The sequence below is a fragment of the Dendrobates tinctorius genome, unplaced genomic scaffold (genome assembly GCF_039654945.1).
Source record: "Dendrobates tinctorius isolate UK_male_01 unplaced genomic scaffold, ASM3965494v1 ptg000259l, whole genome shotgun sequence".
Classification (NCBI taxonomy): domain Eukaryota; kingdom Metazoa; phylum Chordata; class Amphibia; order Anura; family Dendrobatidae; genus Dendrobates; species Dendrobates tinctorius.
In genome coordinates, this window is record NW_027361926.1 from 3,205,990 (window position 1) to 3,228,207 (window position 22,218).

At 41.4% G+C, this 22,218-nt stretch overlaps 1 long non-coding RNA gene across 1 annotated transcript; it reads left to right on the forward strand.

Moving 5' to 3' along the window:
- Positions 1–6,674: 6,674 nt before the first annotated feature.
- LOC141069351 (uncharacterized) lies at positions 6,675–10,245 on the forward strand. Its single transcript, XR_012226557.1, has 2 exons — positions 6,675–7,230; positions 8,691–10,245. It is a non-coding gene; the product is annotated as an uncharacterized lncRNA (long non-coding RNA).
- Positions 10,246–22,218: the final 11,973 nt, after the last annotated feature.

Consider the following 22,218-nt stretch of genomic DNA (forward strand, 5'->3'; position numbering starts at 1 on the left):
ATGCCTGTGTAGAAGCAATAAGTCACCTTTCTCATTAACCTGAAAACAATTAAAAGGTGTTTATAAAAAACTTGAGAAAAAGTACTGGTGATCAAAAGAAGCAAACTCCGAGAAGGAACTTCAGCATTGTATTCCTGGTCATCAGCTGAAGGTGAAATAGACCTGAAATATTGCATTATATATTGTCTACAAAGAAGGCCAATGTGGAGATTGGAAATAGGAAGCTGCCAATAATAGTGTAATGTGAGATAAATGCGACATGAGCCATACGGCTATGGTGAGAGCACTCACAATAGATCTATACGGCATGCCATGTCAGAGGGGCTCATCTCGCCCGTCAGACTGTGTGTTGGAGATTCCTCCGCAGCAGTAGGCTGATAACTTTCTTTCTCAGACAGAATTTAAAAATTGTGCAGCAAGAAAAAATAATAATTAGAACAAATAAGTGCAGTAATAAAACCGATATTGCATTTCTTCTGTTATGACACCTTGCTTACACTGTCCTCGCTGTTGCACTTCTTGAAAACAAGAATGATTGGAGGAAAAGCACCGAAATATTTACCTGGAAAACGCACGTCAGAAGCTTTGTGTCCATCAGAAGAGGTGGATTCTGAATGTTTGCTGTTCGCTGCTTGTGATGAAGACGTAAACTGATTGTCTCCCTACACGGTGGTGGAAAAAGGCAAAATATATAAAAGTATTTAATCTTTAAATGATAATACTCAATAAAAGACTAAATTAGAGACTCCAGATTCTCAATATTGTAAAATTCACTTTTATTATTGATTGCTGACAATAATGGAAGATTCGTTCTTACCTCCATCACAGGTGGATGAGATGAAAATATTTAGAGGAATCTCACTGTTCCAATAATGAACCTGAAAATAGAAAGAAAATAATTACATCCAACAAAGCGTAAACTCATAGAAGGTTTTCCAGAGCATTGTAGATAATTGCTGGGAATGGTCAATCATTCCATAGCCAGCAAGTTATGGGAAATGTAACCGGGGCTTATCTGGAACCTATGAGGACGGATTCTGGATCTTTACCGCTAATTGCTGGTGATGAACACAGATATTCATTGTCTCGCTACTCAGGGGAAAATATATAAAAGTGTCTCAACTTTACATTTTAAAGAAACCAAATTAGAGACTAAATATTCTGAAGAATAGTTACATGTTTAGCTGCTGGGTAGTTGTCGCATTCGTCCTCCGCACCGGCGGCATTTACGTTTATTGCCAGGTATTGGTCTAAATCGCCCAATTCTGCAAAGATAAGAGGAATATTGGTTACTGGACTGGAATGAACGTTCATTAACACCATGGATTATATTAACAAGAACAAATTGAAATCAATATATTAAGAACTGGCCCAGCACAGAAAATATAACACGTAGCATCCTAAACCCTACCGCCCCCCAGACGTCAGTCCGCTCTGATAGTAGTAAAGTATGAAAGCATTCCACCAACAGAACCGCACGGACGTCTCTCCGCAGTGATTGTGTGTCCGGAGGTGATGGGTCATAAAATCCACTTACTCTTTATCACACCGGTGGCATTTGTACTTGTAGGTGTAGTTGATGGTATAATTGTGATATTCCGTCACTTTTGGCAGCTCGGGATGGATAAGGTTTACCCTTCCTGTGAAAGCCTGCCATAACAAGCCATGGTGGTCTTTGCGTTCACCGTTGATTATCCAAGAGGCGGCATGGCACATCTCATGCGCAAGTGTGGATCGTACTCGCTCTAAAACAAGAGGTTATACAGTTATGACAAAATCTGAGTACACCCTGATTGAACTATTTGGTTTTACATAGCAGGACAAAATACAAAATACATCATGAGATGAACAACATGTAACAAGTCAACCGTGCCGTTATTTATTTACCGAAACCTACTTCAAAATGCAGAAGCAGAGAGTAAAAAAATAAGTACACCCCATCAATCAATAGCTTTTAGAATCATCTTTAGCAGCAATAACTTGAAGTTGCATCGACGGTGTACTTTATCACACACCGTTGTTGCCTTTTGGCCTACTTTTTGTTAAATAATGATGCAATATATTTTTTTTCACGTTGTTTTCTGAGATTGTATTTCCCTACATTTAGGACTTTCTATGGAGCTGATACTTTTTTTATTTTCTCCTGATATGTAAAATACTAGAATTCAAAGAGGGTGTACTTAGATTTTCTTATGACAGTATGTACAATGAGTTTCTAAGATGTTCTGCATAACAAGTAGCAGTTTTTTTGCCCTGTATGCAGGTTGTCTTATGAAGCTGTAGGATGGATGTGATGTGAAACCTACCGGCAGAATCGCAGACTTTTTCGGAAAGCTCAATATATGAGAAACGGTGGTTGTTCTGCAGCCTATTACAGCATTGGCCGGCGGATGCTGTCAGCCTCTTGCTCCACAAAATGTCCATTTTCAAAGGGAGCTAAAATAAAGAAAACAAATTCCATTACATCTGTAAACTCTTTGACCCCCAATCTTACAAAGTCCCCAACTCTCATATGTGATTTACAGCACTGGTCTACTTGTATGGGGCACGGGGTCTACCGAGAAGTCCAAGATGTGAGAACAAAAATAAAAATAACCTTATTCTAAAATGTCCAAATATCAACTAAATGTTTTTTATAAATAAATGTAAAAATCCTTTGAACGTCAAGCCAAAAAATGCTAATCTTTTTGTCTCTGCATGGTGGATCATCTAAGGTTTCCTCTCGTCCCACAGATGGGAAGAGGGTGACGGCATTCACCAAACTAAGTGAGATTTACCTGAGATATTCAATAACTATATTACAGAAACATGACAATGGGGTTAGGAATCTGCCTTTCAGAAAGTTAGAGCCATTTTTCTTGGAATTGATTGTTTAAAGGGGGAGATAATAGAGAAGTCATGTATCACCCAGGAACCCATGACAAGATGTGATACCTTATTATCGAAGACTGTCCGGTTGTACAAGTTGTACAGTCGCTCCACCAGCTCCTCCTTATTTTCCTGGAAGTGGGTAACATAGATGGAAGTAGGAGAAATAATTTCTTCCAGGAAACAGCCGGGGATGTTACATCGTGGTGTCCTGGCAAAGATAAGGAATCATATATAAATCCACAGGAAACATCTCGCCTAGTTCATGGCTTTATATAGAGGTAGATGGATCTGGCCTAACTTACCTCTCCTCTGTAGCGGAGCTCTCCTCGCTGTCAGATGGTAAATGATCTGTACAGAAATATGGAAGAGTGAAAATACTTTTTATAAGGCTCAAATCAGACGTGTTAGTATGCAGCCCGTACTAGAGAGGGGTCTATAAATATAGAGTGTAGAGGACTAATAAGACTATGAATATGGGATCCGACCACAGCAGAACACATAGCTGACCAGACCACCAGAAATCCACAGGATCTTCACTTCAGATCAGGATCTGACATTATAATGGGGTTCAGCAACATCAGAGTCCATAAACTTTCTCAGATGTCTATCCCACCTGTTACTCAGGTAATATATCCTTAGTAATGTTGTATGTGCTCAGTACAAGATCAGAAGTGAACATGTCCTCAATGGCCGGAGGGTGGACCCTCAAATGGTAGGGGTCCATTTTCACCTCATTTGCTGATTCATGGTAGCCTCCATGGTTTTAATGGAGATGTGGGATGCCTTGGTGCAGGGATTTCTCCATTGATGTCTATTGGGTTTCCAAAAAGACACAAGCAAATGTACTGCACATCTGTAATAAATTCTCTAAGGATAACAATGGCCATAAGTCAACATGGCGGTGACGTGCTCTCCCAATATGGAAATATCCGAGACACAGGATCCACACCAATCAAGCATGCGTAAAATAGGATTACCTCTGTAAGGTATCTGTAATTTAACCCCTTAACAACCATGTACGACGCTCATCAGTAGAGAATGAATGGAGAGGGCTAAGGAGTAGAACCCGCCTCTTTCATGGCAGATGATGGTTGTGTCATTCAGCCATCATCTGCCTCTGACAGCCGAGAGTGGATTGGAGCTCTGCCTGCTTCTGTTCACCTGTTAAATACTGCTCTGACACTGGCATTTACAGCACATTTCCCAGGTGGCTCGCTGTTCCAACTCCTGATCAGCGCCCTTGTAATTGTTAGATTTGGAAACTGACCTGTGACAGTACAGAAAAGTAATTGTTACCTCTACAATAACATAAACCTGGATTGTGTCTAGAAATGATAACTTACTATTATACATGGAAGCTGCTGCTCTATTGGAATGATCATCATCATCATCAATAATGATGTCATCGGAGCTGTGGAATAAATGTAACAGGTAATGAGCCATCATTAATCATTAATCCCCATCTTGTACTTAGTAATGGAGGAAACGTGTCTTACCAGGTGGTACTGTCCGGACCATGATCTGTTGGTGGTAAACTCAGATCTGTGGGGGAAACACAATATAACTCTCTTATTAGAATATTGTAATAGCAACGACCGAGGCTCAATATCAAAAGAAATAAATCCTAATAAATTATCCAGTGTTTCCCTATAGGTACATGGGGCAAAACAATCACCTTCAGCTCCAGTAATCTGCCCTGTACATGGCCACCATGAGAAGCAATCCCCAAATCCCATTTCTGCCTGACTTTATAACGCCTGCATGAATATTCCTGACCAAATGCTGAACAGAAATGTTTGCTATAAACTCTACCATAGACGAATAATAACGATAAATCCAAGCCCTGACCACAATGTGCACGTGATCTGCACCCGGTGACTACAATGACTTATTAATTCATCAGAGACTTCACTAGATTAGGGTTACAGTACCTGGTAAACTCGGAGTCGGGCCCGAATTGAAGCCAGTGGTGGTATCTTGGCCTGGAGACCTCGGTATTGGCCTCTTTCTTCGATGAGACTGAAAAAATGGCAAATATGTCAGATAGAATCTATAACCATGAACATCTCCAATCTATAATCTTACCCCATATTCCACTGATTACAGGTGGGCAGCGATATGAGTGTGGTCTCCACTGTGCTTATTCCACGTACAGAGTATAGCGGGGGTATGGGACACTTATGGTTAGGCTATGGATAGGGGCGGTGGTGACATTTATGTGTCTTCATACAATGTTATGTATCCAGTACATGGACATATTGTCACAAATATTACAAGTGACACAGTCTTTACTCTGCAATCATGATCCGAGTTATCGCCTCATCTACTTGGAGCGCTATTTTCTGTCCCACCATCTTTTCTTGAACTTTTATCCCAAATATTTTTTATTTATTTAAGAATATAAAATGATGCTCACCTGATGTAAATCGTCATCATCGCTGCTGTCCTCGGTATCACAGAGAACTATAATACTCTTAAATCGCTTTCTTGGCATCATATTTGCACAAGTCGCTCACAACACTCCTCTCTCCACAAACGCCTACTAAAACCCTCAACGGAACCCTGGGTGACGGGGCATTCTATAGCCTCCAGCCCATTGTGACATCATTAGAACCCTGTAATTGTTTGCTCATTTTTTGAATTTTACAACTTTATTGTACAAAACATACTGTACAGATACAAAAAGAGGAAATCAGATAAAAACAACAATCTTCCTAAGGCCGGGTCACACTTGCGAGTGCAATGCGAGAAACTCACGAGAGTCTCTGGCCTCAATACTTGGCACTACCGCTGGCACTCGGGACCGGAGTGTGCGGCTGCATGTATTTCTTTACAGTTTTACGCTCTGCTCCGAGCCACCGGTGGCAGTGCCGGGGATTGAGGCGAGAGACTCGCACACTTTTCTTGCATTGCACTCGCGAGTGAGACCCCGGCCTAATTCCTTCACTCACAACCTTTTTCTAATTGTTCAGAAAAAAATAATAATAAAAAACCCAACATAAGCAAATATATAAAAATAAAAAACTCACTGATGTTTAAGCTGTTGATTATCTCTCCCCCGAGGTTTAATGCTCTCCACATTTTTTTTCCAATTGTTCACACAATTTTCAAAATTCTGAGAGGAGCAAAACCACACCGTCATATTTTATCACTCTCTTTACTAATTTCTTCTGTTATGTAATGCTCCATTTTTGCCTTATCCATTTCCTAACGAAATCCACTCTTGTGATATAAAGCCGCCTACTTAAAGGGAACCTGTCAGCAGGATTGTGCATAGTGACCTACACACAATGTCAGGTCGGTGCTGTTATACTGAATAAAATGATGCCTTGGTTGATGAAAGCCGTCTTGTGGCTGTTTCTTAATCTTTATTTTCAGCTTCATATTATTGAGATTCTCGTGCCCTAGGACGGGGTTCATGTATGTGGTGCTCCGATGAGATATTCATAATGCAGACTACTGACCCCCCACTGATCTCTCACTGCCCTGCCCCGCAGTTTGCATGATAAATGCGCTTCATCATAATCGCATGGTTACTGTGCACTGAATGCCTTTTGCAGATTTACTTGAGCGAGGGAAAAAAAAGAAAGTCATTTTGAGAATGGCGCCGATGAGCCTGCGCAGCAGCAGATATCGGTTTGTATAGAGATCCAATAGCTGCTGTTGTGCAGGTGAGGCCATGTGCACACGGTGCGGATCCTCCCGCGGATTTAATGACCTGCATTTTTCCTGCGGATTTCTTCCTTTTTTTTTGCGGTTTTTGTGCGGTTTTCCACCTGTGGTTTTGTAGAATGGAGCAAGTGGAAAACTGCAGCAAAACCGCAGACAAGAAGTGACATGCACTTCTTTTAAACCCGCAGCAAATTCGCACTGATTTTTCTGCACCATCTGCACAGGATTTATTTTCCCCATTGATTTACATTGTACTGTAAATCACAGTGCGGATCTGCAGCGTTTCTGCGCGGAAAAATCCGCGGCGGATCCGCAGCAAATATGCATCGTGTGCACATATCCTGACGTTGACGCCATCTGGCTGGAGAAGAAAAAATGACATTGTAGCAGTTATAGCTGATAATGGCACACAGTAAAGTGGTTGTGGATTAGTAAGGCAGACAGTGTAGAGGCCATACACCATAGGAGGCTTATTTAGGGCATAGTATGGACAGATATCTTTGTGCAGAAGGCAATCTAGTAACACTTTGACTTTTAAGGTCACCATGTGGGGATGTGCTCCAGAAGATTGGAGAAGAGAGAAGTCTGCAGAGAACAGCTGTGGATGTGAAAAGTCATCATGGCATCTGGTCAAGATGGAAATATGAAGAAAGAAACCACTCAATCAGAGAAGATGTCACCTATTAGGTACCTGGGTGTAAGCATTTACATATGCTCTTATTTGCACTCACGCACAATTTTTTCGTCTTTAAGGGGTCCTTCTTCCTGCAGACCCAGGGGACAGCCATGGGGGCGGCCTATGCGCTCTCCTATGCTAATCTGTTCCTGGGTCTGTGGGAGAGGGATCTCTTTCAGTCAGATCTACACGCATCTATGGACCGCGTCCTTCTATGGACGAGGTACATAGATGACGTGTTTTTGATCTGGCAGGGTCCTAGCCATTTGCTGGGACAATTTTTCCAACAGCTTAATGACAACATGCTGAACATCAAGCTGACCTTTGCGTACAATGAGAATAAAATTGAATTCTTGGATGTTCTACTCAGGAGGGATGATCATGATTTGATTCAGACCAACATCTTTAGAAAACCGACCTCTACGAATTCGCTGTTACATGCCTCCTCCTCACATCCCGGCCATATGATTAGATCAGTTCCGACAGGACAATTTTTGCGCCTAAGGCGTATTTGCTCGACAGATGTCGACTATGAAATACAGGCCAAGGACTTAAAACAGCGTTTTCGGGAGAGGGGTTACAGTCATAGATCAATTAAAAAAGCATACAATCGTGCAAAGTACAGTACGCGTAATTCCCTTTTATATAAGACTGATGTCTCTCCATCTAAAGAAGATCGATTGAGATTTGTAACCACCTTTCACTCCCAATCAGATAGGGTCAGGAAGATATTGGAAAGGTCCTGGCCTATCTTATTAGCTGATCCAATAATGGCCAAAATGTTACCCAAAAAGCCCAGCATCGCATATCGTAGGGCTAAGAATCTGCGGGGACATCTAATTAGGAGCCATTACGAGACCAATCCACCATTGACATTTTTGAGCGGTGGTACTCCACGAATAGGGTGTTTCACCTGTGGACAATGCGTGGCTTGTACCAATATCGATCGTAGTGATACATTTATGGACTCATCTGGTACTAAGGTATTCAAAATCAAAAAGAGAATCACTTGCTTATCAAAATATGTGATATACTACGCCACCTGTCCGTGCTCCCTGATCTATGTGGGATTGAGCACACGTCAACTGAAAGTTAGGGTCAGGGAGCACGTGTTAGGTATACAGACTGCGGCGAATGAAAATGATATTTCAATGCTTAAGACCATACCTAAGCACTTTAAGTTACATCACCAGTGTGATAGCAAGTTAGTCAGAGTCAAAGGGATTGATAGTTTGAACTTCGGTATTCGGGGAGGTAGGCTCTCATTACGTCTAGCCCAGTGTGAGGCAAGATGGATATGGACCTTAAATACGGTCCATCCGAATGGGTTAAATGAATGCCTTAATTTTGCGTCTTTTCTATGGTCACCCGCTGGCTGTATCATTCTGTGCATCTAGCCATCCACGTTAGTGTGATTGTTTTTATCTGGCTGTCATTAATTTCTATTTTATTTTATATTTCTTACTTTTAGGCCTTTAGTTTATCATGCTGTGTTACATCGGGAGCCGGATCCGTGGACCTTTTACATCCTGATCTACGAGGGCCATATACCAACATGTTATACCTACAATCCATTATATATGTTTATCCCTGTTGTACTTGTACAAGTATTGTCTTATGATAATCAAGGAATCACTAGAGGCAATTCATGGGATTGACTAAGCAGTTTTTTGCAGGGACATTTGTACTTATCTCCTTTATATGTGGGATAAATATTTACTGTATTATTGTCATCTAATGGAAGGGAAATAGGATGGATCTATGAACCTGCTTGCTCCATAATATATTATATGCTTTATTCGTTTGTGGCTGGCACAGTTTATACTATTTATGGTATATTTATCCTTAAAGTGATAGTATAGCAATTTGTACACAGGCAAACATTATTTAGTATTGATAACATGTGTATTGGTGTGCCTTATATGATATATATGGTTAATGTGGCTTAAACTATATATATATATCATTATTGATATGTCTATTAGAGTACATATGTGCATAGGGCCATTCTATATATGGTATGTGTGACTAATGGGCTAAAGCATATGTATGCTGCTACTGATATATTTACTAGAATACATATAAACGGCCATTTATTATATCTTATATGCCCCTTAGTATTTTCAAACTGATTCATTGATTCTGATTATTTCTATGTCCTGTTCAAACATTATGTCCCTTATATGATTAGAAATATTCCCTGTGCTAATTGTTATGGATTCCAGTTTGACCCACATGATCTGTCCTGACCAGCACGCATGAGTGTCATGGTCTGGGGCTGTGACGCGGCCTCTGGCGTCTGTGATCGGTGCGTTGCCATGGTGTCGTTGTATACCTTGGCGCGCACTGATAGACGCTGGCGCCGCCTCACATCCCTGGTCGTCATGACTGCGGATGCGTCACTTCCGGTCGGACTTCCGGTCCACGGTCTTTTTAAACTTCCCGGTCTCGCTGTTTATCACGCCCCCTGACCAAGGACGAGCATCCGAAACGCGCGTCGGGGCAGATGCACGGACCCCCCCCAGGACTCTCCGACCTACCGACTTATTTTGGTGAGATTCAACTGTTCCCGGTTTTTAATTTTGAATGAGTGGGAATTGAGCTAAGTACTATCTGGACTGGGACTATGGCCAGAGCTATATTACATTCATCTCGGTATGGTGGGATTGTGCAGGAACCTATACCCCATATATATTTGGACCTTCTCTTGTATAGCGCTCCTTTGGTATTTGTGTTATAGTGATTCATGGGCTCATACTGATGCTGTGACATGCTGTTAAGGTGGGCTTGATTATTGATATATATAATTTATGGGGATTTATATGACGCATGAAGGTATTTAGGTGACCACAGATGCATTTCCTATATATATATTTGTTCTGTTTTGGAATATAATATGATGAGTTCCTGAGGTGGGTCTGTTTTGTAGTTCACACTGCGTGGGTTGTTTTTATGCACCATTCCACACTGTCTTTGTCCTGTACTGTGTACTTGTCTTAATAAAGATACTCTATTTTTACACTGGATCTGTAGTCGCATTTTAGTGGTTTTTCCACCCCTTCTTAGTAAGGCAGACAGTGTGGAGGCCATACACCATAGGAGGCTTATTTAGGGCATAGTATGGACAGATATCTTTGTGCAGAAGGCAATCTAGTAACACTTTGACTTTTAAGGTCACCATGTGGGGATGTGCTCCAGAAGATTGGAGAAGAGAGAAGTCTGCAGAGAACAGCTGTGGATGTGAAAAGTCATCATGGCATCTGGTCAAGATGGAAATAAGAAGAAAGAAACCACTCAATCAGAGAAGATGTCACCTATTAGGTACCTGGATATAAACATTTACATATGCCTGCGTTTCATCAGTATTGTGGTTCCTGCATGGTCCGCAGTCTGATAATGACTGATAACAACCACTCCCAGCATCTCCTTATCATTGTTTAATACATATTGGGAGTTGTTGGTTCATGAGATCCAAATGTATATGGTTCAACAAAATACCAAGGTCAAAGTTGCATGTTTAAGGAAAATTATAAATGGTGTTAAAAATTATATAATAAGCCTTATCAAAGCACAAATGGACAATATAAGACAAATAAGGACAAATCGGATATCAAATCATATCACAACGAAAAAAAACTGACGAAGACAGACGCCGAAACGCGCGTCGGGGACTGGTGCATCCTGGGGATCTATCACACATTGGCATAAGATATTGATTGAGTGCAATTTTTTGGCACATGTATATGCACTTTTCAATACAGTTTTACTTGCAGCCGCATATATGACTAATTGTCATTGGACACCTCTATTTAGAACCTGCCACTGAGCATTTTTATTTAAATGGATATCTGTTGTGACATATATTTACCTCTGCCCACATGGCTATCTACACTAGTCATTTGTTGAATTAGTGATATACATTTATGCGGTTGTGTGCCTAAGCCCACTGTCTATGAATTCGTGCATATTGCACTCTATATATGTATTGGTCTTTACAAACTTGTGCCTAAGCCCACTATCTATGAATTTCTGCACATTGCACTTTTTATATATAGATTGGTCTTTACAAATTTGTGCTTTTTATGAATGATTTTTTCACTATTTGCACTTTATGATTATTTATAATATCAGTATATCAATTTTCTTATTTTTTGTGGCTTATTAATTCTTTTTACAACCATATTACATCCTATGTAGCCATAGTACATTGAAGTGCATAATATCTGTGCAATAGACTCCTTGTGTTGCCCCTTCTTTTTGGTAATTTATTCTCACCCCTGCATTAATTGTCTTGATTTTTTCTTAATAATCATTTAATTTAATTGAATAACAAATGTACCGTATATACTTGTGTATAAGCCGACCCGTGTATAAGCTGACCCCCCTACTCTTGCCACAAAAAACTGGGAAAACTTATTGACTCGCGTATAAACCTAGGGTGGAAAATGCAGCAGCTACTGGTAAATTTCAAAAATAAAAATAGATACCAATAAAAGTAAAATTACTGTAATTGAGACATCAGTAGATTAAATGTTTTTGAACATCCATATTGAATCAGGAGCCCCATATAATGCTCCATACAGTTTATGATGGCCCCATAAAATGCTCCATACAAAATACACCCCATATAATGCTGCACAAAGGTTAATAATGGCCCCATAAGATGCTCCATAGAATAGGCCCCATAAGATGCTCCATAGATTATGCCCCCATAAGATGCTCCATAGATTATGCCCCCATAAGATGCTCCATAGATTATGCCCCCATATGCTGCCCCATAAGTTGCTCCATAGAATAGGCCCCATATGCTGCTCCAAAGATTATGCCGCCATATGCTGCCCCATAAGATGCTCCATAGATTATGCCCCCATATGCTGCCCCATAAGGTGCTCCATAGATTATGCCCCATATGCTGCTACATAAAATTCTCCATAGATTATGCCCCCATATGCTGCCCCCAGATTATGCCACCATATGCTTCTCCATAGATTATACCCCATATGCATGCTTCCCCCATATGCTTCTCCATAGATTATACCCCATATGCTGCTGCAAATAAAAAAAGACATACTCACCTCTCCTTCACTGGGGAACAGGTGCCGGTGTCTGCCGTGTCCTCCATCAGTGATGTTCAGGCAGCAGAGGGCACAGCGCGCAGTAACCATGTCATCGCGCCCTCTGCTGCCTGAATGTCACTAACAGAGGACGCGGCAGACAGCGGTGAGCAGCGTTGGAATGGGGACAGGTGAATATCGTGTATACTTACCCCCTCCTGGCGTGGTCTCTGCAGCCCCATTCTCCGAAGGATTCCCTTCCTTCCTTCAGCGGTCACGTGGTACCGCTCATTAAAGTCATAAATATGCGCATATTCATGACTTTAATGAGCAGTACCACATGACCGCTGAAGTAAGGAGCCTGAGACAGTGGGACAAGCAGGGGGGCTGCAGAGACCATGCCAGAGGGGCTCAGTGTGATTTGACTCCCCCGCCCCACCCCACGACCCCCTGGAATATATGACTCGCGTATAAGCCGAGAGGGGACTTTCAGCCATAAAAATGGGCTGAAAATCTCGGCTTATACGCGAGTATATACGGTATATGGGCCTGACTTGACAATACAACTTATTGCTGTACTGTGAAGGAGAGAACGGCTAATGAAATCAATTATTAATCTAACATAAGCTAGTTCAGACGTGGTGTGGCAAGGTGGTGTCTATATGCTGGAACTATGCCCTGGAATCCTTGGAATGTGATGAGGATACACTGAAGACCATATGTGGAATAGACTTAGCACGGACCTTATACAGACTGGTACAGTGGCTCCGGAGAAGCTGAGCAATGCCCTTTTCCTGCCTATTACATGGTCTTTTGTTTATACTAATAAAGTCAGTTCTGTGACAGCTCTGTCCAAGAGAGGAGCACACCTGACCTTGTGTCTGATGTCCGTCTTCTATGCATGCATTCGGCTCATATTTATCAGGTCAGGGGCAGGCAGTCACTAAGATCTCACATTACGAGATCACCCCAACAGTACTGATGGTGGTTCTGGTGATGTATTCATGTACTAGTGATAGTTTTGGTGGTGTCCACATACACTGATGATGATGATGATGTTGTATTTATTTACTGGCTGTGGTTCTCGTGATGTATTCATGTACTGATGATGATTCTGGTGATGCCTTTATCTCCTGATGCTGGCTATTGGGCTGTATTCATGTACTGATAGTGGCTCTAGTGACATAGTTATTTACCAGTGATGATTCTGGTGCCGTATTTATGTAGATAATGATGGTGGTGTATTTATTTACTGGCTGTGGTTCTGGTGACGCATTAATGTACTGATAGTGGTTCTGGTGATGTAGTCCTGTACTGATGATCTTTCTGGTGATACATTTATCTACTGATGGTGCTTCTGGTGCCATATTCATATACTGATAGAGGCTGTAGTGACATAGTTATTTACTAATGATGGTTCTGGTGCCGTATGTATGTACTAGTGAAAGCTCTAGTGTTCAATTTATGTACTTATGATGATTTTGGTTTCATATTGATGATGGTTCTGGTTACGAATCAATCTCCAGAACATTCATCACTACATTATACGAACCTTCATCCATACATGAATATATCACCAGAGGCACCATCAATACAGGGTGTGATAAAACACTCCGGGATCACCTTTGCTGGGGTCAAAGATCACGTGGGTTTAGCATGAAACTCAGGTGCACAGCCGGGTTTCGGACATAACTGACGCTGGGTCAGGATTATTTCAGGTGAAAGCAAAACATACAGGAAAATAAACATAAAACAATTCCTTGCCTGTCCGACACTAACTAAACAGGGTCCGTACTAACTACCAACTGGAGGGCTTCTCCCAGCCACCCAAACCAGCGTTACCGTAAGCACAGCTTTCACTCACAAGTGTCGCTCACACAGACAGGCTCTCTGTGTTCCCCAGGCTGAGCTACTAACACACCACCTGGCCTCCTTTTATATCCGCTTCCCATTATTCATTAGTCACCAGGTGAGATACTGACCGGACCAGGCCACATAGGAAAGGTATCTGGGCGAGATATACCTGCCCTCATCCACTATTCCTCCCTGATTCTCACAAGGTATACGGCACCAGAACTAACATGATGGAAGTAAAATCATCATATGTATCCCTATATCTATAATAGGGTCTGTTTAGTTTCTATTATGATGTCTTCCAAATGCTGGACATATTAACTGAAACCAAACAGCCCCAAGTGAGGGATGAGGGAGACTCCATTTTGGATGTACTAATTCAGGCCCAATATATTGTCCAGAGATCTTCCTCCACTCCTGAAGTGTCCCCCCACCCTTGGGATAAGTACACAAATCCCCAAAAGAACAGAACTTCACCATTTGGTCAGAGAATTAGAGGCCACGTGTTAATGACAGCAAGAGCTAGAACCGCCTGCTATCTTTTGTGCAAGGTGGCCATCTCCAAAGGAAGATCTAGACTGAGCGTCACCGACACCTAGAGATGAATTATGAGAGTACCATTGTCTCATATATTTCTAGTTGCCCCAGATACTAAGCATCGAGACTGGCTCTCCAGAACCACTTAGCCGACCCCAGTTTGGACTCTCAATATCTTTCCAGACCCAACGAACGCACTGAGATGGCAGTCGTTGATTTGAACCTCCCGCTAGGAAGTTATGACTCAGCCTAAATATTGGGATTTATTTTAGCTAGAGTTCAAGGGAGCAGAAATCAGTCCAACCCAGAGGGACAATGGCAAATATTGGAGGGGCGAGCTAGGGGTTAAAAAGCTAGCTGCACACATTTAGCCTTTGTCTTTTGAGGTTTTTATATATACTGTATATATATATTCCCGGACTGGGACTGGTGATATATATACAGCAATCACTGCAGAGTGCCCTGATAACCAGTACATGACAGGGCAGCCTCTCCGGCCACTACTTAACCTAGGTGGAGTTCCCTGACTGACCTGAGGGTAAGGGGGCGCCAGAGAGCTGTGGCTGTGTAAGCTCCGTATCCCCCATCTCTCCTCTCGTGTGTTTTCCTTACAGTTCTGGTGCCGTAATTATGTAGATAATGGTGCTGATGTTGTACTTATTTCACTGGCTGTGGTTCTGGTGACACATTAATGTACTGATAGTGGTTCTGGTGATGTAGTCCTGTACTGATGAGCTTTCTGGTGATGCATTTATCTACTGATGGTGGTTCTGGTGCCATATTCATATACTGATGGAAGTTCTAGTGACATAGTTATTTACTAATGATCGTTCTGGTGCCGTATGTATGTACTAGTGATAGCTCTGGTGTTCAATTTATGTAGTGAGGATGATTTTGGTTTTATATTGATGATGGTTCTGGTTATGAATCAGTCACCAGAACATTCATTACTACATAAATACATTGTTAGAACCACCATCCATACATGAATACATCAGCAGAAGCACCATCAATACAGAAATACGGCACCAGAACTACCCTGATGGGAGTAAAATCATCATAAGTATCCCTTTATCTATAATAGGGTCTGTTTAGTTTCTATTATGATGTCTTCCAAATGCTGGACATCTTAACTGAAAGCAAACAGCCCCCATTATAGTTAAGCTATATTAGTTTCCATGACCATCACTGGGTCTGAGATTTACAATATAGGCTGTCAGGGATGAATATAGCGATTTGTATTCTTTTAATGGTCCTTAAACAATGAATGATTCTATATCTATCTTAAAAAAAATACTCCCTGTTGAGCCACTTCTCTAAAGTACATCACATCACTCTTTTTACTTTTGCTGGTATTTTTGAGTGAAAAAGGTAGAAATTCTATTGATAGTAGTCTTAACAGCTTGCTACTTAACCCATCAGAAGGAAAGGACAGGGGCGTTAGGGGACCTGTCGCTTTAGTCTCTGACCCATTCCTTTACTTAGGGACTGAAAGTTCATCGGGGGGGGGCACCATCGGCTTCATCTGCCTACGGCACCAAAATACCTTGTTCCGGCCTTGGATCCACCTAGTAAAATTCTCACCAAGCCCAAACTACTTCATTACCCTACATAGGAACTCCTGCTCCACCGTGTTCTAAGCCTTTGTGGAATTTCATGCCCAGAAGGAGTGGTGGCTCCTTCTCCTAATTGGATATTTGCAAACGCTTTCCTCAAATGAATAATTTCCTGTCCCTGATATAGAACCCCATTGGAGCTTTTAAATGGGGGGTCCGTGAGCTTCATGTTATGCAAATGTAGAAAACCATTCTGGTCAGAAAGTAAGTGTTGACTTCAGAGATCTGTAAACATTTGTTACATTTCACTGAGGATCCAGATACAAATGAAGAACAACGTCTTCCTTAAGGTCCTTGAGCAGAGCTGACAATTCACGTTTATTCACCAATATTTAGCCTGAATATCAAAATACTAACACCTCTCTAACCACTGTCATTCATGTGCACCTCTGCCTGTGTCCTTTGTTAGTTTTCTCTTTTCCTTTTCTGACAAGGGGTGTCTTCCATCCATGGTGAAATAGACCATCTCTAATTCCAACTTGTAGTGCAAACATTTAAAAAAATATTGCCACACACCAATAAAGTGGTATCAATTTCCCCAAAATAGAAATAGAGCAATGGGCCTCTGACATCCTTTCCACTACAAGTAACCCACGAGATGGAGACCCAACTTTGAGTGCAAACATTCAAGAAATTATTGTCACACACGAATAAAGTGGCATCAATTTCCCCAGAGTAGAACCAGTACAATGGGCTTCTGACAACTATTCCACTACAGGCAACACGCCAGAGGGAGACCCAGCTTGGAGTCTCCACATTTATAAAAAATATTCTCACACACCACTAAAATGGCATCAGTTTCCCCATATTAGAAATAGTATAATGCGCCTCTGACACCACTTCCACTACAGGCAACCCACCAGATGGAGACGCTACTTGGAATCTCCACATTTCACAAAATAATTGTCCTACACGACTAAAGTGGCATCAATTTCCCCAGAGTAGAAATAGTATAACGACCCTCTGATGCCCCTGCCACTACAGTCAACCCAACAGATAAAGACCCAACTTGGTGTCTCCACATTTCAAAAAATTGTTGTCACACAGCACTAAAGTTGCATTATATTTCCCAGAGTAGAAACAGTATAATGGGCCTCTGACACCCCTTCCACTACAGGCAACCCACCAGATGGAGTCCCAACTTTGTGTCTCCACATTTCAAAAAATAATTGTCCTACACCACTAAAGTGGCATCAATTTTCCCAGAGTGGAAATAGTATAATTGTGCTGTGACACCCCTTCCACTACAGGCAACACACCATATGGAGACCAAACTTGGAGTCTCCACATTAAAAAAAAAATGTTTGTAACATCAGCAGCAGTAGGAACAGTAGGCACAGAAGCCACAATAAACGTGTCAGACTGCAATAGCGCAAAATCAATGCATGACACTAAAAATGACACCATGCCTAGTCTGCCATGTCTGCGACTGGAATGCAAAAGTCATTGGAAATCCATGACTTGTTCTTCTTGATGAAAGTTACAAGGGGAAGGAAGAAAGGAACAAACTTCCTGACAACAAACAGGTCAATAAATAAAATTGCTTTATTTAGGATACAGGGCAAGGGACTATACCATTAAAAATTGCAACAGTTGGTAACTTGTCATAAAAAAGGTACCAGAAGTCCTCACATATCAATCAAGCATAACCCAAATGGGAAGGACAAAAGGAAGAAACACAGAGATGTTATAACAACCACTCAAAGTGGGAACAAACCCCACTCAGTGTAGCAGTGATATCATCATGTAATATGGCACACGGTCATAACACACAAAGAGTAGTGTGGGAAGATGGCCCACTATATAAAACAATAATAACCTCAAAGTGGATTACACAGGGTCATGACAAGGAAATATAAATCTGTCCTACATTACCAGTTCAAGTGCCCGTGCACAGCGACAAGTGAAAGGACCAGGTACCCGCCCCGACGCGCGTTTCGGGAGCCATCGTCAGGGGGCGCTATAAGACAATGAACCTCAGTGCTTCTTATAGTGCAGAGACCGGAAGGGCCAGTCCATGTATTGGACGGAAGTCATTCAGCGCTACCCGGGTAACCGTGGACCCACCCCCACGCTCGGCAGATGGACAGCCGTGACGTCCGGATGACGTGGGGCCCCACGTGACCGGACGCCCAAAGCCGCCATGCGCCGGCCGGGAGGAGGGACCAACAAGTCACACAATGTAGATCGGGCATGCGCATAACAAACATGTATGGATAGGCGCCATATTAGTTAGGGGCAAAAGATCCAGCATATCAAAAAGGCAGAAATAGCCGGTCTGAGGGATGAGATCGCCAGTATATTATCAAGAATAGTAAAAAATAATAGATAACAGATAAAACACTGGTGCTGCATGCAATTGAAAAGGTAAATAAATATCAAAAGCCAAATATAATGAGCATATTGATGTAACCATATATATATAAAAAATATATAAAAATAAATAACCTCTTCCTATTTTTTGCCCGCAGCACCAGTGTTATTGCTAAATAGAAATAAGAGATGCCCTCAAAGCCAAACCCGCACATATAACCCTAATATACATCCAAATACCAAAGGTATACCTGGAGCAATCATAGAAAATATAACATAAAAATTTATGCCATCATAAGTATGGATATATAAGTATAACTGTATATACAGAACATTAGATTGCCCAGATAGAGTTGAAATACACTTTAGTAAACATCATGTCTCACGGTATATCTACAATATACCAAGACGTATGAGCGGTAGGATTCATATAATAACAACCCCAACTCATAACACCCATCCATTGTCCATAGTGTAAAATTCGTCACATGGCGTTATTCAATGTGAAGATCCAAATGATGGAATATGGTCCACTTCATCATGTATCCACAAAAACCTTTCGGAATCCACAATATTAAGCACTGTATATACTAAAAAAGATAAAACAAAAGGAAGGTTAAAAACAAAAGACAAGAAAACAGCTAATTACAAAAAGTACACACCTACTCCAGAAAAGGGGCAAAACTTAAATTTTCGTTCAACCCATGAGGATGCACAGTTTTAAGTGTCCAGATCCATCTGGACTCGAGGCGCGCCAATCTGGAGGACATTTTTTGCCCCTTTTCTGGAGTCACTTGACAAGTGGAAAGGTTTTAAATACAAGAGTTAGGACTGTCCCACAAGGGTTGCCGTGATGTGGCGGGATGGCTTCTACATTATTTTGATCAAAATTATGTTAACTAAATACCCTCATTATTACTATTACTACTTTCATGCAATTTTTGCAATATATATTTTTTTACTTTTTTATTCCAGGATATTTGTTTTGTGTTTTGTTTTTGGTTTTCTCTGTGTAAAGGTCATGTGTTCATATGCAATTACATTTTGCATGCACATTAAGTTACTTTTTCTGCTCAGACCCAGTTTCTCATGTGGTATACTCCATGTCAGTAGCTCTGGGTGGGCCCCCTCAAAGCAAGGGGCCCGAGGCAACAACACCCTCTGCCCCCCTGGTAACTACGCTACCTCTTTCCGTGCCTCTCAGCTGTCATACACATCTGCCGGCGCTGAACTATCACTGGGTGTTTGCAAGTTTTAGTGACACTTTACATGCATGATGGACACTGTCCGTCCTGGTGCGGAAATTGACACCCAGCCATGATGGACTGTGTCCGTCATTAGACGTTAAGGGTTGAAATGCAACTCTCACAGATTGACAGCTGCATTTAACAGTTTAACAGCAGCAGACAAAGCTCCGCTCCTCTCGATTGTGCGAGGCGGATTATGGCTGAATATCACAAGTAGACAACATTGATTGTAATATGTTTATCAACAGCCATCGTTTTGCAGAACAAAAATCCCAAACTGGAAAGAATTAATATATTCATTTTTTAATGGTATTTATATCTAACTCAGAAAAATTAGGAAAAAAAAAGCAATTGATGACTATTGAAGTTCAAATGTCCAGCGCCATATCCATTGCTGGGCAGCTCTGATTATAAAGCACTTGTAGAGATTCTCCAGGTCTTGGAAACTGTTCTCAGCGCAGGTCGGGGCCGGAATTCACCGTTTTCTTCCACGATGTGTCATGCCTGTGTAGAAGCAATAAGTCACCTTTCTCATTAACCTGAAAACAATTAAAAGGTGTTTATAAAAAACTTGAGAAAAAGTACTGGTGATCAAAAGAAGCAAACTCCGAGAAGGAACTTCAGCATTGTATTTCTGGTCATCAGCTGAAGGTGAAATAGACCTGAAATATTGCATTATATATTGTCTACAAAGAAGGCCAATGTGGAGATTGGAAATAGGAAGCTGCCAATAATAGTGTAATGTGAGATAAATGCGACATGAGCCATACGGCTATGGTGAGAGCACTCACAATAGATCTATACGGCATGCCATGTCAGAGGGGCTCATCTCGCCCGTCAGACTGTGTGTTGGAGATTCCTCCGCAGCAGTAGGCTGATAACTTTCATCATTTCCTTCCTTTCTCAGACAGAATTTAAAAATTGTGCAGCAAGAAAAAATAATAATTAGAACAAATAAGTGCAGTAATAAAACCGATATTGCATTTCTTCTGTTATGACACCTTGCTTACACTGTCCTCGCTGTTGCACTTCTTGAAAACAAGAATGATTGGAGGAAAAGCACCGAAATATTTACCTGGAAAACGCACGTCAGAAGCTTTGTGTCCATCAGAAGAGGTGGATTCTGAATGTTTGCTGTTCGCTGCTTGTGATGAAGACGTAAACTGATTGTCTCCCTACACGGTGGTGGAAAAAGGCAAAATATATAAAAGTATTTAATCTTTAAATGATAATACTCAATAAAAGACTAAATTAGAGACTCCAGATTCTCAATATTGTAAAATTCACTTTTATTATTGATTGCTGACAATAATGGAAGATTCGTTCTTACCTCCATCACAGGTGGATGAGATGAAAATATTTAGAGGAATCTCACTGTTCCAATAATGAACCTGAAAATAGAAAGAAAATAATTACATCCAACAAAGCGTAAACTCATAGAAGGTTTTCCAGAGCATTGTAGATAATTGCTGGGAATGGTCAATCATTCCATAGCCAGCAAGTTATGGGAAATGTAACCGGGGCTTATCTGGAACCTATGAGGACGGATTCTGGATCTTTACCGCTAATTGCTGGTGATGAACACAGATATTCATTGTCTCGCTACTCAGGGGAAAATATATAAAAGTGTCTCAACTTTACATTTTAAAGAAACCAAATTAGAGACTAAATATTCTGAAGAATAGTTACATGTTTAGCTGCTGGGTAGTTGTCGCATTCGTCCTCCGCACCGGCGGCATTTACGTTTATTGCCAGGTATTGGTCTAAATCGCCCAATTCTGCAAAGATAAGAGGAATATTGGTTACTGGACTGGAATGAACGTTCATTAACACCATGGATTATATTAACAAGAACAAATTGAAATCAATATATTAAGAACTGGCCCAGCACAGAAAATATAACACGTAGCATCCTAAACCCTACCGCCCCCCAGACGTCAGTCCGCTCTGATAGTAGTAAAGTATGAAAGCATTCCACCAACAGAACCGCACGGACGTCTCTCCGCAGTGATTGTGTGTCCGGAGGTGATGGGTCATAAAATCCACTTACTCTTTATCACACCGGTGGCATTTGTACTTGTAGGTGTAGTTGATGGTATAATTGTGATATTCCGTCACTTTTGGCAGCTCGGGATGGATAAGGTTTACCCTTCCTGTGAAAGCCTGCCATAACAAGCCATGGTGGTCTTTGCGTTCACCGTTGATTATCCAAGAGGCGGCATGGCACATCTCATGCGCAAGTGTGGATCGTACTCGCTCTAAAACAAGAGGTTATACAGTTATGACAAAATCTGAGTACACCCTGATTGAACTATTTGGTTTTACATAGCAGGACAAAATACAAAATACATCATGAGATGAACAACATGTAACAAGTC